Here is a 14,793-nt window from a genome sequence, read left to right as displayed (position 1 = left end):
GTTATTCTCAACAAAACAAATGTCCGGGTGAATAGCACTCAAACTCCTCATGAGATCTGGTATGGTGAGACTCCTTTAGTAAAACATTTCAAAATTTTTGGAAGCAAATGCTATATTAAGAATAATGATGAACATATTGGCAAGTTTGAACCTAGAGCAGATGAAGGTATTTTTCTTGGTTATTCTTCCCACAGCTAAGCATATATATGTTAGAATAAAAGACTTGGAAGAATTGTTGACAACATTGATGTAGTGGTTGATGAAGAAGGAAACATTCCTAGGCAAGTAAATTATGAAAATATCGAAGAGGATGAAGACTACCCTTCAAATCAGACTGATGATGAAGAAGAACCTCAAGGGGCACCAGAGGAACAGATAAGGATAGAAGAGAAGAATCCATCCAGGTACGTTCAAAAGAGTCATCCAGAATCTTGAATTTTGGGGCAAAAAGAGGCAGGTATACAAACAAGAAGAACAATTGCAGAAGCCTCAAGCTATTTGGCATTGCTCTCCTCCACTAAACCACAAAATGTAAAAGAGGCATGCAAAGATGAATGTTGGGTCAAGGCAATGGATGAAGAACTTGAGCAGATCGAAAAGAACAACACTTGGGAGTTGGTTCCTAGACCAAAAGATAAGAATGTCATAGGGACAAAATGGATCTTTAAAAACAAGTTGAATGAAAATGGGGAAGTGATTAGAAACAAGGCCAGACTTGTTTGTAAAGGGTATGCTCAACAAGAAGGAATAGACTTTGAAGAAACTTTTACTCCCATTGCTAGACTTCAGGCCATCTGAATGTTCCTTGCTCTCTCAAGCTTTCAGAAGTTCAAAGTATTTCAAATGGACATGAAATCAACCTTTCTGAATGGAGACTTACAAAAAGAAGTGTACATTGAGCAACCAGATGGCTTCATCCTTGGGAATGATCCAAATCTTGTATGCAGACTAAAAAAGGCTCTCTATGGTCTTAAACAGGCTCCAAGGGCTTGGTACTACCGTTTGGACAAATATCTTCATCAACAAGGTTTTTCAAAAGGATCAGCAGATAGCAATCTTTATATAAAAATTGAAAATGACAAATTGCTAATACTTGCTATGTATGTAGATGATATTATCTTTGGCAGCAATGAAGAAGCTATGAGTCAAAGCTTTGCCTTGGTGATGCAGAAAGAATTCGAAATGTCTTTGCTTGGAGAACTGACATATTTTCTTGGATTGTAAATCCAACAAAATGAAGGCGGTATCTTTTTGTCTCAAACCAAGTATCTCAAGCAGATCTTGAAGAAATATGGCATGGAAGATGCAAAACCAGTATGTACCCCTATGGTTACAGGATGCAGCCTCAGTGAAAATGATGAATCAGCAGCAGTGCATCAACCAACCTATAGATCCATGATTGGGAGTCTTCTTTATTTGATAGGTACTCGACTAGACATCATGCATGCAGTGGGAATAGTTGGAAGATTTCAGGAAAATCCTAAGGAAACCCATCTTCAGGCAGTAAAGAGAATTTTCAAGTATCTTCAAGGAACTCAAAACTATGGCTTATGGTATCTCTTTATTTGACAGGTACTCGACTAGACATCATGCATGCAGTGGGAATAGTTGGAAGATTTCAGGCAAATCCTAAGGAAACCCATCTTCAGGCAGTAAAGATAATTTTCAAGTATCTTCAAGGAACTCAAAACTATGGCTTATGGTATCCTAGAGATACAGATCTCACTCTGCATGCTTATACAGATGCAGATTGGGTTGGAAGCGTGGATGACAGAAAGAGCACAAGTGGTGGTGCATTCTTTATGGGTTCCAGATTAGTATCTTGGTTCAGCAAGAAACAGAGTTCGATTGCTTTATCTACAGTTGAAGCGGAATATGTGGCTGCTGCATCTTGCTGCACTCAACTCCTTTGGATGATGCAAACCTTGCAAGATTTTCAAATCACTTTTACACCACCTATCTCTATCTTATGTGATAATACAAGTGCCATCAGCATTTCAAAGAACCCATTCATGCATTCAAAGACCAAGCACATACCGATCAAGTACCACTTTCTTCGGGAACAAGTGTTGGAACAAAAGGTCCAGTTGGAATATGTTCCCTCTAAGGAACAAGTTGCTGATATACTAACCAAACCACTACCCTGGGAAACTTTTAAATAACTCAGACAGAAGCTGGGAGTAGTTGATGCATCATCTTGTTGTTCAATCTTGACTGTTTCAGAGAAAAATGGGTGTACACGAGTTTCCTGAGGAGGATCCGCGTACATACGCCGGTTTGTGTAGAGATAGTCGCGTATATGGAGGATTGATGGATATCAATGGGGATAGGCTCTGGTTGAAGATAGTCTGATATGGGTCTGATAGAGACCATCTGGCACAGGTTCAGGGGGAGCAGATAAACTTCTAATGATGCATTGTTGGCATTATCTTAGAATCTTTTGGTTCTATTTCACAGCTGTTGTTGGTTTCAGGTGGAACAAATGTACAGGGAGAATAGAAGGAAATCAGGGTTGTTGATCTGAATGGTGATTGTCATATGCTGCCGCTATCAGTTATTGGTGACTTTCATAAGTCTTGCTCTAGATATTTCATCTCTATGTCATGTATCTCTTTTATGGTGTCAAGGTCATGTAACGCCCTATCTTGGTTTCCCCACTATGCCTGGGATGAAGATGTAATGTTCTTGTTTTATCATGTGTAAACTTTTGATGTATCCCCACTTGGTTGGGAAATGGATGTATGTATGAGTCCTTGGTGATAGGAAGGTCATTTATGATAGAGTCATGTTCTTATTGTAAAACATCTTTTTGACCTTGCTTATAGTCAGGGGGAGCATGAACAGAACACTTCAGTAGAGCAGAGACTTCAGCATGTACTCAGAGGAAGCATGGAAAAAGTGGTACACCTTGGCATATAGAAAGGGGGAGCTCATTCAAATATTTCAGTAGGTACTCAGTGGGAGTATGGGCAGCGGAATGTTCATCTAGGAAAGAGATTATCTTGGTCTGCCCTTTACCCTTGATGTCAAAGGGGGAGAGTGATTGGCTTTTGTTGCCATCAAGTCCAAAGGGGGAGATTGTTGGCATTATGATACATATGTTGTACTTGATGGCAACCCACTCATCTTAGATGATAAATTATAGTGCAACAAAGTTCACGCACTTTCATGAAGATAAAAGTTCCTTTCATGTAGAGAAAAGTTCATGCACTTTCATGAAGATAAAAGTTTCTTTAATGTAGAGAAAAGTTCATGCACTTTCATGAAGATAAAAGTTTCTTTCATGTAGAGAAAATTTCACGCACTTTCATGCAGAGAAAAGTTTCTTTCATGTAGAGAAAAGTTCACGCACTTTCATGCAGAGAAAAGTTTCTTTCATATAGAGAAAAGTTCACGCACTTTCATGCAGAGAAAAGTTCCTTTCATGAAGAGAAAAGTTCACGCACTTTCATGGTTGGCTCATGGTATTAGTCCGACAGTTTTTTATCCTATGGTTTTGGTCTGCGGTATTGCATCCAAAGTTGTTGATCCCAAGTATTGGGTTCATGGTATTGTGTTATTATTGTTTTGGACCGTGGTATTGTGAAAGGCCTAAGACTATAAAAGAGGAAGGAGATCATTTGGCAAAGGATCATCAAATGAATTGAATATCTAATAAGTGCTAGATCTGAAATATTTGTGATTGGGGTTATGGTGCAGATCTGGATCTGAATGAAGGAGGAATCTTAGTGCATAAAGAAGGATAAGTTCTATTGATGGGTCATAATCTTTAAGCTTGAATAATAGTATCTTTGTATGATTTTGCTGTTATATGAGGCGCATGCTTGATCTATAAATCTGACAATCTGGGTAAATTAGTGTCTAAATATTTGAAAGAATGAATTATCCTTTATAGATCTGTACGCAGGTTCAGTGAAGTGAAAGCGCGTATACACGCTGGTTCAGTGAATGAAAACGACGTATACGCGGGTTGGTCCAAACTCAGGAGCGTATGCACGCAGGTTTTAGGTTTTTAAAGTAGTGTATATCTTTCAAATTATGATCTAGCTACCTCTGTTTATTGCTGCAGTATTCTGGGTTCAGAATTTGGTGTGTGGTTACTGTTACTGTGTTCTGGGTACAGCTGTCAGAGAAGTGTTTACTTGATTCAGTGCTAATTGGGAAAAGGAGATTGTTTGATGCAGATATACTTGATGATTGATTGATGTTCATGGATCCAGTCTGAATATTTATGAAATGAGGTCCCTGGAAGAAAGAGAACGTTGTAGCCTTCAGTAGGCCAGCACCTATGTACTAGTATCTTGGCTAGTACAAGAGCTAAGGGGGTTGTAGCTCCCTTCCAGGAGAAGCTGGAAAACGAGAGAGGGTTGTAGCTCTCTGCAGGTTGCAGCCTGCGTACTGGTAAAGGACTGCACCAGTACATTGTAAAAGGAAGTTTTTAATTGAAGGACGATAGAGAGAAATTGCAGCAGGTGGTTTTCACCCACATTGGGTTTCCACCTTATATCTTGTGTTCTTGTGTGTGGTTGTCTACTGCTCTGTTTTACTGTTCTGGTTAATGTTTATTTGACTCAGATACACAAATTAATAATCAACATCTGAAAGATAAAGTAAATTATAAGTTTGCATTATATATGCGGGTTTCCTTCTACATATTTGCGTATATACGCGGTTTTTACTAACTGAAGTAGCGTATATGATCTGGGTTTGAAAAAGAAAACATTTGACTTGATAATACTGATTCACCCCCCCTCTCAGTATTATTTCCAACAGTATGTACTCATTCTGAGATAATGCTAATTTGCGATTTTTTCTGTCTCTAGTGATTCTCATACCAAGGATTTGTTTTGCAGCTCCCAAAAATCCTTCATTGCAAATGAATTTGCTAATTTTCTTTTGAGCACATTTATTTCTTGCATGTTATACCCTGCAACAAGCATGTCATCTACATACAATAACAATATAATATAGCTGCCATCATTTTGTTTTTTCAGATAAACACAAAGATCAGAGTGGCATCTAATATAACCTTGTTCAGACATAAACTTGTCAAATTTTAGATACCACTGCCTTGGAGACTGTTTTAAGCCATATAAGCTATTCTTCAACCTGAACACTAGTTTCTCCTTCCCTTTCACCTCATATCCTTGTGGCTGCTACATATATATCTCTTCCTCCAAATCCCCATGGAGAAAGGCTATCTTTACATCTAACTACTCAAGATGCAAATCTTCAGCTGCTACTAGACTTAAAATAGTTCTGATTGAAGTCATTTTAACAATAGGAGAAAATATTTCAACAAAATAAATACCTTTCTTCTATGCAAACCCCTTCACCACAAGTCTAGCTTTGTACCTTTGTTTTCCTCCATCTTCTTCCTTCAGCCTGTAAACCCATTTATTCTGCAATGTAGTTTTACCTGCAGGCAACCTGACTAAGTCCCAAGTCTGGTTATGCATTAAGGAGTCCATCTCTTCTTCCATGGATAGCTACCACTTCTTCCTGATTTCAACCTGCATTGCTTCTTCATAACATTCGGGTTCACTAGAATCAACCAACAATAAATAATATAATGAAGGAGAGTATCATTCAGGGGTCTACTTATCCTGGTAGATCTTCTAACACCACTTTCAGGTGTTTGGGGTGCCTGTTTCTGTTGTGGTGTTTGTTGTTGTTGTGGTTGGTGATTATTATTATTTTCAAGCACCTTTAATTTTTCAGTAATTTCATCAAGAACTACATATTCCTTGTTTTATTTTTCCTGTTTCTTTTCCTGCAACTGATTTTTATACAAGACCTTTTTATTGAATATTACATCTCTGCTCCTAATGATTTTGTGATTTTTCGTAATCATATAAGCGATAACCAAAATCATTAACACCATATCCAATAAAGGTACATTTCTTTGACTTTGCCTCAAGCTTTGTTCTATTTTCTTTATCAATATGGACAAAGGCCTCACAACCAAAAGGCTTTAAAGAAGAGTAGTTTACCTTTTTTTCCTGTCCATGCTTCCTCTGGAACACCACCATCCAAGGAACTTGAAGGCCCTCTGTTTATTAGATAAACAACAGTATCTACAACATCTGCCCAAAACTGTAAAGGCAATCATGCATGCAATCTCATGCACCTTGCACGATCCATGATTGTTTTGTTCATCCTTTATGACACACCATTTTCTTTTGGTGTTATTGGAACTGTCTTCTCTCTACGAATTCCATTCTCTGAACAGTACCTATCAAACTCTTTGCTGCAATATTCACCTCCATTGTCTGATCTAAGACACTTCAATTTCTTTCCTGTCTCAATCTCGAACAAAGCTTTCCATTTCTTGAAAGTATCAAATACATCAGATTTATTCTTAATACAATAAATCCAAGTTTTTCTAGTTGCATCATCAATAAAAGTAACATAATAATGAGAGCCACCGAGAGATGATACTTGAGTAGGCCCCCATACATCTGTATGCACAAGCTCTAATTTTTCGCTCTTCTTTTCTTTCCCAACTCTGAGAAATCTAACTCTCTTCTGTTTTCCATAAATGAAATTCTCACAGAAGTCCAAATCAACATTCTTCAAACCCAACAACAAATTCCTTGAGTGAAGCATCTTCATCCCCTTTTCACTCATGTGTCCGAGCCTATGATGCCATAATGCTACATCTGCTCCTTTAGAAGTTGAAGCATTAACAGAGTTAGAAATACCATTGCATAAATACAATGTACCAACCTTTTCGCCTTTTGCTATTACCAGGGCTCCTTTGGTGACCTTCCAAGCTTTATCTGTGAAAGTTCTCACACAACCTTCACCGCCTAACTGTCCTGTTGAAATCAGATTTTTCTTCAGATCTGGAACATGCTTTACCTTCTTTAGTAGCCATTGGTTTCCATTCTGTTGTTTTACAAGAACCTTACCCATTCCAACAATTTTACAAGGTTTATCATCACCCAAACGAACTTGTCCAAAATCTCCTTGAACATAGTCATGAAAGTATTTCTTATGAGGTGTGGCATGGAATGAGGCTCTCGAATCTACCACCCATGAATCAGTAATATTTTCAAAAGAAAGAATCAAAGCATCTTGTAACACCTCACCTGTCACATTTGCTTCATGATTTTTTTCTAGCTGTGCATCTCCTTCTTTTCCCTTTCGAGATCTACAGTATTTCTTTAGGTGTCCTTTCTTTCCACATTTCCAGCACACTATCCCTGATCTGGACTTGGATCTGCCTTTCCTTGATTTACTACGATATCCTGAGCTCTTTCCTCTTTCCATTTTTCTTCCCCTAGACTCTGCACTCAAAACATTACCCGATGTGTCATCGGAGCTTTTCCGTCGCATTTCCTCACTGAGGATAGCACCGACAACATCATCAAACTTTAAAGTACTAGATCCAGACACGGAGTTTGTTGTGTGTGGAGCATGATTGTTCAGAGGTCTTTTGATTCAACCGGATGTATACCCCAGGAAGTTTATACACCCCTCCACATGGCGGGTGCAGAGGGGACTTGTCCCCCCCATGGGGATCCGAGGTCCGGCGGTCCCCCGGTGGGGGTTCGGGGGTAGTGCCCCCAAAGCCAAAATAGATGTAAAATTGCCTTGTAAAATTATAGTAATTTCTAGTCAATCTGGGTCGTTCATTAGGCGGATGATTTGATGGTAGAACTTATGTTTAGTTTAGGGTTTTTTTTCCCTAGAAGGAAACCCCTCTCTTTGTATGAGGGCATTGTATTTGAGGCTGTGATATAGATGTGTATTCTCTAAGCGAGAAACAGAGAGGTGAGACTGTGAGAAAAAATAGAGGATATTACAGCGGATTTGTTGTAGGTTGTGTCTCTTCATTTTGTTGGATAATAGAAAGGAAGGACTCGCTATTCGAGGTGGACGTAGCCCAAACTGGGTGAACCACGTATATTTGTGTCTCTCTTGTTTTATGCGTTTTCTGTGTTTATATTTCTGTAATATTTTATGTGTTCCATTGCTCCGTAATATATAATTTTCTAACAACTGGTATCAGAGCTGAAGGTCTATTTGGCTGATAAACTCACAGGAAAGAAGGGTTCCTCATTCGAGTGGGAACAATGGTGGAAAATGGTAAGTTTAGGGTCGAGAAATTTAACGGCCAAAACTTCTCACTATGGAAGATGCAGATGGAAGATTATCTGTATCAGAAAGATCTGTACCTACCATTGAGCGGAAAAACAAAGAAGCCGACGGCTATGACAGATGAAGAATGGAACCTTCTTGATAGAAAGGCACTCAGAACAATACGGTTGTGCCTCGTTGTGTCAGTCGCCTTCAACATTTCGAAGGAAACAACGATAGAGGGTTTGATTCAAGCGTTGTCGAAACTATATGAAAAACCCTCGGCCTCAAACAAGGTATTTCTTATGAAATGGTTATTTAATATGAAGATGTCGGAAGGTGGATCTGTTGCAGATCATTTAAATGATTTTAATACAGTTACAAGTTAGTTAAGTTCTGTAGGGGTAAACTTTGAAGATGAAGTTAGAGCTCTGTTATTCTTGTGCTCATTGCCAGAAAGTTGGAATGGTTTAGTAATGGCCATTAGTAACTCTGTATTTAGATCTAGTACTTTAAAGTTTGATGATGTTGTCGGTGCTATCCTTAGCGAGGAAATGCGATTGAAAAGCTCCGATAAGACATCGGGTAATGCTTTCAGTGTAGAGTCTAGGGGAAGAAAAATGGAAAGAGGAAAGAGCTCAGGATATCGCAGTAAATCAAGGAAAGGAAGATCCAAGTCCAGATCGGGGTAGTGTGCTGGAAATGAGGAAAGAAAGGACACCTAAAGAAAGACTGTAGATCTCGGAAGGGAAAAGAAGGAGATGCACAGCAAGAAAACAATCATGAAGCAAATGTGACAGGTGAGGTGTTACAAGATGCTTTGATTCTTTATTTCAAAAATATTACTGATTCCTGGGTGGTAGATTCAGGGGCCTCATTCCATGCCACATCTGATAAGAAATACTTTCATGACTATGTTCAAGGAGATTTTGGACAAGTTCGTTTGGGTGATGATAAACCCTGTAAAATTATTGGAATGGGTAAGGTTCTTGTAAAATAGCAGAATGGAAACCAATGGCTACTAAAGGAGGTAAGGCATGTTCTAGATCTAAAGAAAAATCTGATTTCAATAGGGCAGTTAGGCGGTGAAGGTTGTGTGACAACTTTCACAGATAAAGCTTAGAAGGTCACCAAAGGAGCCCTTGTAATAGCAAAAGGTGAAAAGGTTGGTACATTGTATTTATGCAATGGTATTTCTAACTCTGTTAATGCTTTAACTTCCAAAAGAGCAGATGCAGCATTATGGCATCATAGGCTCGGACACATGAGTGAAAAGGGGATGAAGATTCTTCATTCAAGGAATTTTTTGTTGGGTTTAAAGAATGTTGATTTGGACTTCTGTGAAAATTGCATTTATGGAAAATAGAAGAGAGTCAGATTTCTCAAAGTTGGGAAAGAAAAGAAGAGCGAAAAATTAGAGCTTGTGCATACAGATGTATGGGGACCTGTTTAGGTATCATCTCTCGGTGGCTCTCATTATTATGTTACCTTTATTCATGATGCAACTAGAAAAACTTGGATTTATTGTATTAAGAATAAATCTGATGTATTTGATACTTTCAAGAAATGGAAAGCTTTGGTTGAGATTGAGACAGGAAAGAAATTGAAGTGTCTTAGATCAGACAATGGAGGTGAATATTGTAGCAAAGAGTTTGATAGGTATTGTTTAGAGCATGGAATTCGTAGAGAGAAGATAGTTCCATGAACACCGCAAGAAAATGGTGTGTCAGAAAGGATGAACAAAACAATCGTGGAGCATGCAAGGTGCATGAGATTGGATGTAGGATTGCCTTTATAGTTTTGGGCAGATGCTGTAGATACTGTTGTTTATCTAATAAATAGAGGGTCTTCAAGTTCCTTGGATGGTGGTGTTCCAGAGGAAGCATGGACAGGTAAAAAGGTAAACTACTCCTTTTTAAAGCCTTTTGGTTGTGAGGCATTTGTCCATATTGATAAAGAAAATAGAACAAAGCTTGAGGCAAAGTCAAAGAAATGTACCTTTATTGGATATGGTGTTAATGATTTTGGTTATCGCTTATATGATTATGAAAATCACAAAAACATTAGGAGCGGAGATGTAATATTCAATGAAAAGGTCTTGTATAAGAATCAGTTGCAGGAAAAGAAGCAAGAAAAAGAAAACAAGGAATATGTAGTTCTTGACGAAATCACTGAAAAAGTAAAGGTGCCTGAAAATAATAATAATCAACAACCAAAACAACAGCAACCACCACAACATCAACATGCACCCCAAACACCTGAAAGTGGTGTTAGAAGATCTACCAGGATAAGTAGACCCCCTGAATGATACTCTCCTTCATTATATTATTTATTGTTGACTGATTCTGGTGAACCCGAATGTTATGAAGAAGCAATGCAAGTTGAAAGCATGAAGAAGTGGGAGGCAGCCATGGAAGAAAAGATGGACTCCTTAATGCATAACCAGACTTGGGACTTAGTTAGGTTTCCTGCAGGAAAAACTACATTGAAGAATAAATGGGTCTATAAGCTGAAGGAAGAAGATGGAGGAAAATAGAGGTACAAAGCTAGACTTGTGGTGAAGGGGTTTGCACAGAAGAAAGGTATTGATTTTGATGAAATATTTTCTCCTGTTGTTAAAATGACTTCAATCGGAACTATTTTAAGTCTAGTAGTAGTTGAAGATTTGCATCTTGAGCAGTTAGATGTAAAGACAACCTTTCTCCATGGGGATTTGGAGGAAGAGATATATATGCAGCAGCCACAAGGATATGAGGTGAAAGGGAAGGAGAAACTAGTGTGCAAGTTGAAGAAGAGCTTGCATGGATTAAAACAGGCTCCAAGGTAGTGGTATCTAAAATTTGACAAGTTTATGTCTGAACAAGGTTATACTAGATGTCATTCTGATCATTGTGTTTATCTGAAAAAGAAAAATGATGGCAACTATATTATATTGTTATTATATGTAGATGACATGCTTGTTGCAAGGTCTAACATGCAGGAAATAAATGTGCTCAAAAGAAAATTGGCAAATTCATTTGCAATGAAGGATTTGGGAGCGGCAAAACAAATCCTTGGTATGAGAATCACTAGAGACAAGAAAAATCACAAATTAACATTGTCTCAGAATGAGTACATACAAAAGGTGTTGAAAAGATTTAATATGCATAATGCAAAACCAGTTAGTACACCTTTTGCTAGCCATTTCAAACTTAGTAAGGAAATGTGCCCAAAGACCCAGGAAGACATGGATTATATGTCTAAAGTTCCATATGCATCAGCAGTTGGGTTTAATGTATGCAATGGTCTGCACAAGGCCTTATATTGCACATGCAGTGGGATTTGTAAGCAGGTACATGAACAATCTAGGAAAGGAACATTGGATGGCAGTGAAATGGATTCTCAGATATTTGAAAGGTACCACAAATCAAGCATTATGCTTTGGTAGTTCAAACATTTCTCTACAGGGATATGTTGATGCAGATATGGTAGGTGATAGAGATAACATGAGGAGAACTACAGGATATGTATTTACTGTTGGTGGAACAGCTGTCAGTTGGGTTTCAAAAATCCAAAGTGTTGTTGTGCTTTCAACAATAGAAGTAGAATATGTTGCTGCTACAGAGGCTAGTAAAGAAATGATTTGGTTACAAAGGTTTATGGGTGAATTGGGTAAGGAGCATGATATGGGCACGTTATATAGTGGTAGCCAAAGTGCCATTCATCTTGCAAAGAACTGAGCATTTCATTCCAGGACTAAACACATACAGCTCAAGTACCATTTCATACGATTAGTGTTGGAAGATGGAGAGTTGAAGCTGGAAAAGATACACACTAGCCAGAATCCTGCAGACATGCTAACAAAAGTTGTAACTAGAGAGAAACTGAGAACATGCTCAATTTCAATTGGTCTTCAAGGATGATGATGAATATGAGACACAACCAGGTCCAAAGAGGAGTCATTGTCCAGCAAATGAATCAGCGGTGGAGTTGCTACAATCATTCTCCAAGTGGGAGATTGTTGTGTGTGGAGCATGATTGTTCAGCCGTCTTTTGTTTCAGCCGGATGTATACCCCAGGAAGTTTGTACACCCCGCACCCCCCCACGTGGAGGGGTGTACAAACTTCCTGGGGTATACATCCGGCTGAAACAAAGACCTCTGAATCTAAACAATCATGCTCCACACAAAACAGTGGTGTGAATGATTTTTGTTTTAATGGCACTGTACGTTGCTGCTATGTTTTCATGTATGAGGATTCTATCCAACTTTTCTTTTATGTTGCTTTTGGCCACTCTTTTATTACTCTAGGCGTATTTCTGGTTGCTTGGGGGGATGTCTAAAAGATTGTGTTGTTCCATTATTTCTTCTAGTGCATCCCTGGATGGGTCTATGTGATATATGCCTCCAAACTTTTCTTCTATACTTCTTACCAAATTTAAGTCTCCTCCTAGAATTATTTTTCCTATTTGCATTTCTTTTAATGATTCTTTTATGGTGGCCCAACATTGCTCTTTTTTCTTGTAGTGGTTTGGGGCATATATATTGATGACACTATACTGCTATTTTGTACTAATTTGCATTAGATCCATTTGTATCTAGTGATGTCCTTTTTTGTAGTGTATTAATACACATATTCCTTTCTTCCATATTGTGCAGATATCTCCTCACTCTCTTATTGCCTGTATTGCTTCACCTTCATAATTTCTGAAAATTTTTTTTGTTGATATTTTTAGTTTCTTGGCTATTTGTTTTTGTCTTTTGAATCATAAGGATGTCTAGGTTTTCTTTTGCCAGAATATTTCTCGTGGTATTTTCTTTGACATATGATCCGAACCTGAGCAATTCCAAGAGACCACTATCATTATTTGCTTGTTGCGTGGTGCATGGCTCCTTTCCCTCTTTGCTGGCTTTTTTTGTTGTTTCCTGTGTTCCTTCCTAAGAAGGTTTCCATAGGTTGCTGCGTTCCTAATGCCATATCCTTTGCTGCTGCTTCATCCCTCAACTCTTTGTTTGTCTTTCTTCCTCTCTTTTTTTCTACATTTGGGAGAACTTCCTTTGACTACTTTCACGTTAGGACTCTATCTACTGGGGTGGCGATGAGATTTGGGTGGTTGGGGCCAGAGGGGATGGGGGGGGTGCGAGGCAATGTGATGATGGAATCTGGATCTGGGTTCAGGGGATGGGGGGATAGAGGGATCCAGCGGCTCAAAAGGATTGAGGCTAGCAAGAGAATTTTTGTTAGCTTTTGGTGGTAGAGGATGGAGCTCAGAGGATATGGAGGGTTGCGTAGAAGAAGGATTTGGTTGTTTATGGACTACCTTCTTTCTTTTGACCTGTTCCCATTTGTTTTCCAGGTCTTCAATCTTTTTGTTTTCATTATCATTTTTTTTGTACATCTATTAGAAAAATAACCATATTCATGACATACTTTGCATTTGAAGGGGATTTGTTCATAGTCCAATTGTTGTATACGCGTCCACTGATCCACTTTGATTTTGAAGGCTTTTGGAAGCCCTTTTCCTAGATACACCTCTACATAGATTCCGGCACATGCGCGCATGTTTTCCTTCGGCTCACACATGTCTATGTATTTCCCAATTTCATTTCCTATGGCTTTAACTAAATCGTCTCCCCAACAGTGGAGGGGAAGATGCAGCAATCTGACCCAAACGGGAACAGCATTGGGTATATCTATTTCTGGGTTGAAATCTTGCATCCATCTATTTAGATACAAACCCCTTGTATCCATAAAGTACGAGCCATTCCTAAATATTAGATCTCGATCCTTCTTGGTTTCAAAGTGGAAGGTGTATTATCCTCTTCCACAAAACCTGATTGAGATTTTTCCGTTTATTGTTGTAGACTAGTTCTTTTCTACCCATTTTTGTACTATTTTTGGCGATGGCCATAACCCTGTAAACTGCCCAACTAATCCACATTCCACCAGGGAGAGTGCTACTTTACGAGGAAGAGCTAGAGGGAGTGATATTTCCGAGATGTCTTCCAATCTTTTAACAAACTTGGTGACTGATGATCGGATCTTTGCCGGACCCATTGCAAAAATGAGAGAGGCGAAAGCTTTTGTTGTTTCTTCATTTTCTCGGTGGTTATCTGAGGGAGGCTCTTTGTCCTTTGATAATTCCATGTTGATCGATCCTCAGCAGCAGGAGGCCACTTAGGGCAGATGCGTGCTACTGTGAGAGCTTGCTACGTTTAGGGCTGCTGCAAGCTACTGTGTGAGGCTACTGTGGCTGCGTTACATTAGCTCATATGTATATATATAGTTTTATCTATAAGAAAATCTATAATTTTCTTATTTATATGGTTGAGTTAATATATATATATATATATATATATATATATAATTTATATAATTTTTTTTAATACTTATTATAGACAAAAACTATATTAATATGATATTTGCATGATAAGTAGGTAATGACTCATTCAGTGAGGCATTTCAATTTTTACCAAATATTGTTATATGATTGTGTATTTTGGTGATTTTTGCTAAAAACATCGAAAAATAATTCCAAATAAATCTTAAAAAACATAATAAAATATATCAATTATACATTAAAATCAAATTGACTTTTAATTTGACAATTTAAAAACTTCTTAACCCATCCCTTTATGAAGCAAACAATGGCACCTTGAATCCTTTGGAAGTGCATAGTGACTATTGCAACTTGGTTGTGGCAAACTTTATAAATTCAATAACATTATC

The sequence above is a fragment of the Pinus tabuliformis genome, chromosome 8 (assembly GCF_031772625.1).
Source record: "Pinus tabuliformis cultivar Carrire ecotype Pingquan chromosome 8, CPIR1, whole genome shotgun sequence".
Lineage (NCBI taxonomy): Eukaryota > Viridiplantae > Streptophyta > Pinopsida > Pinales > Pinaceae > Pinus > Pinus tabuliformis.
This window is presented reverse-complemented; position numbering follows the sequence as displayed.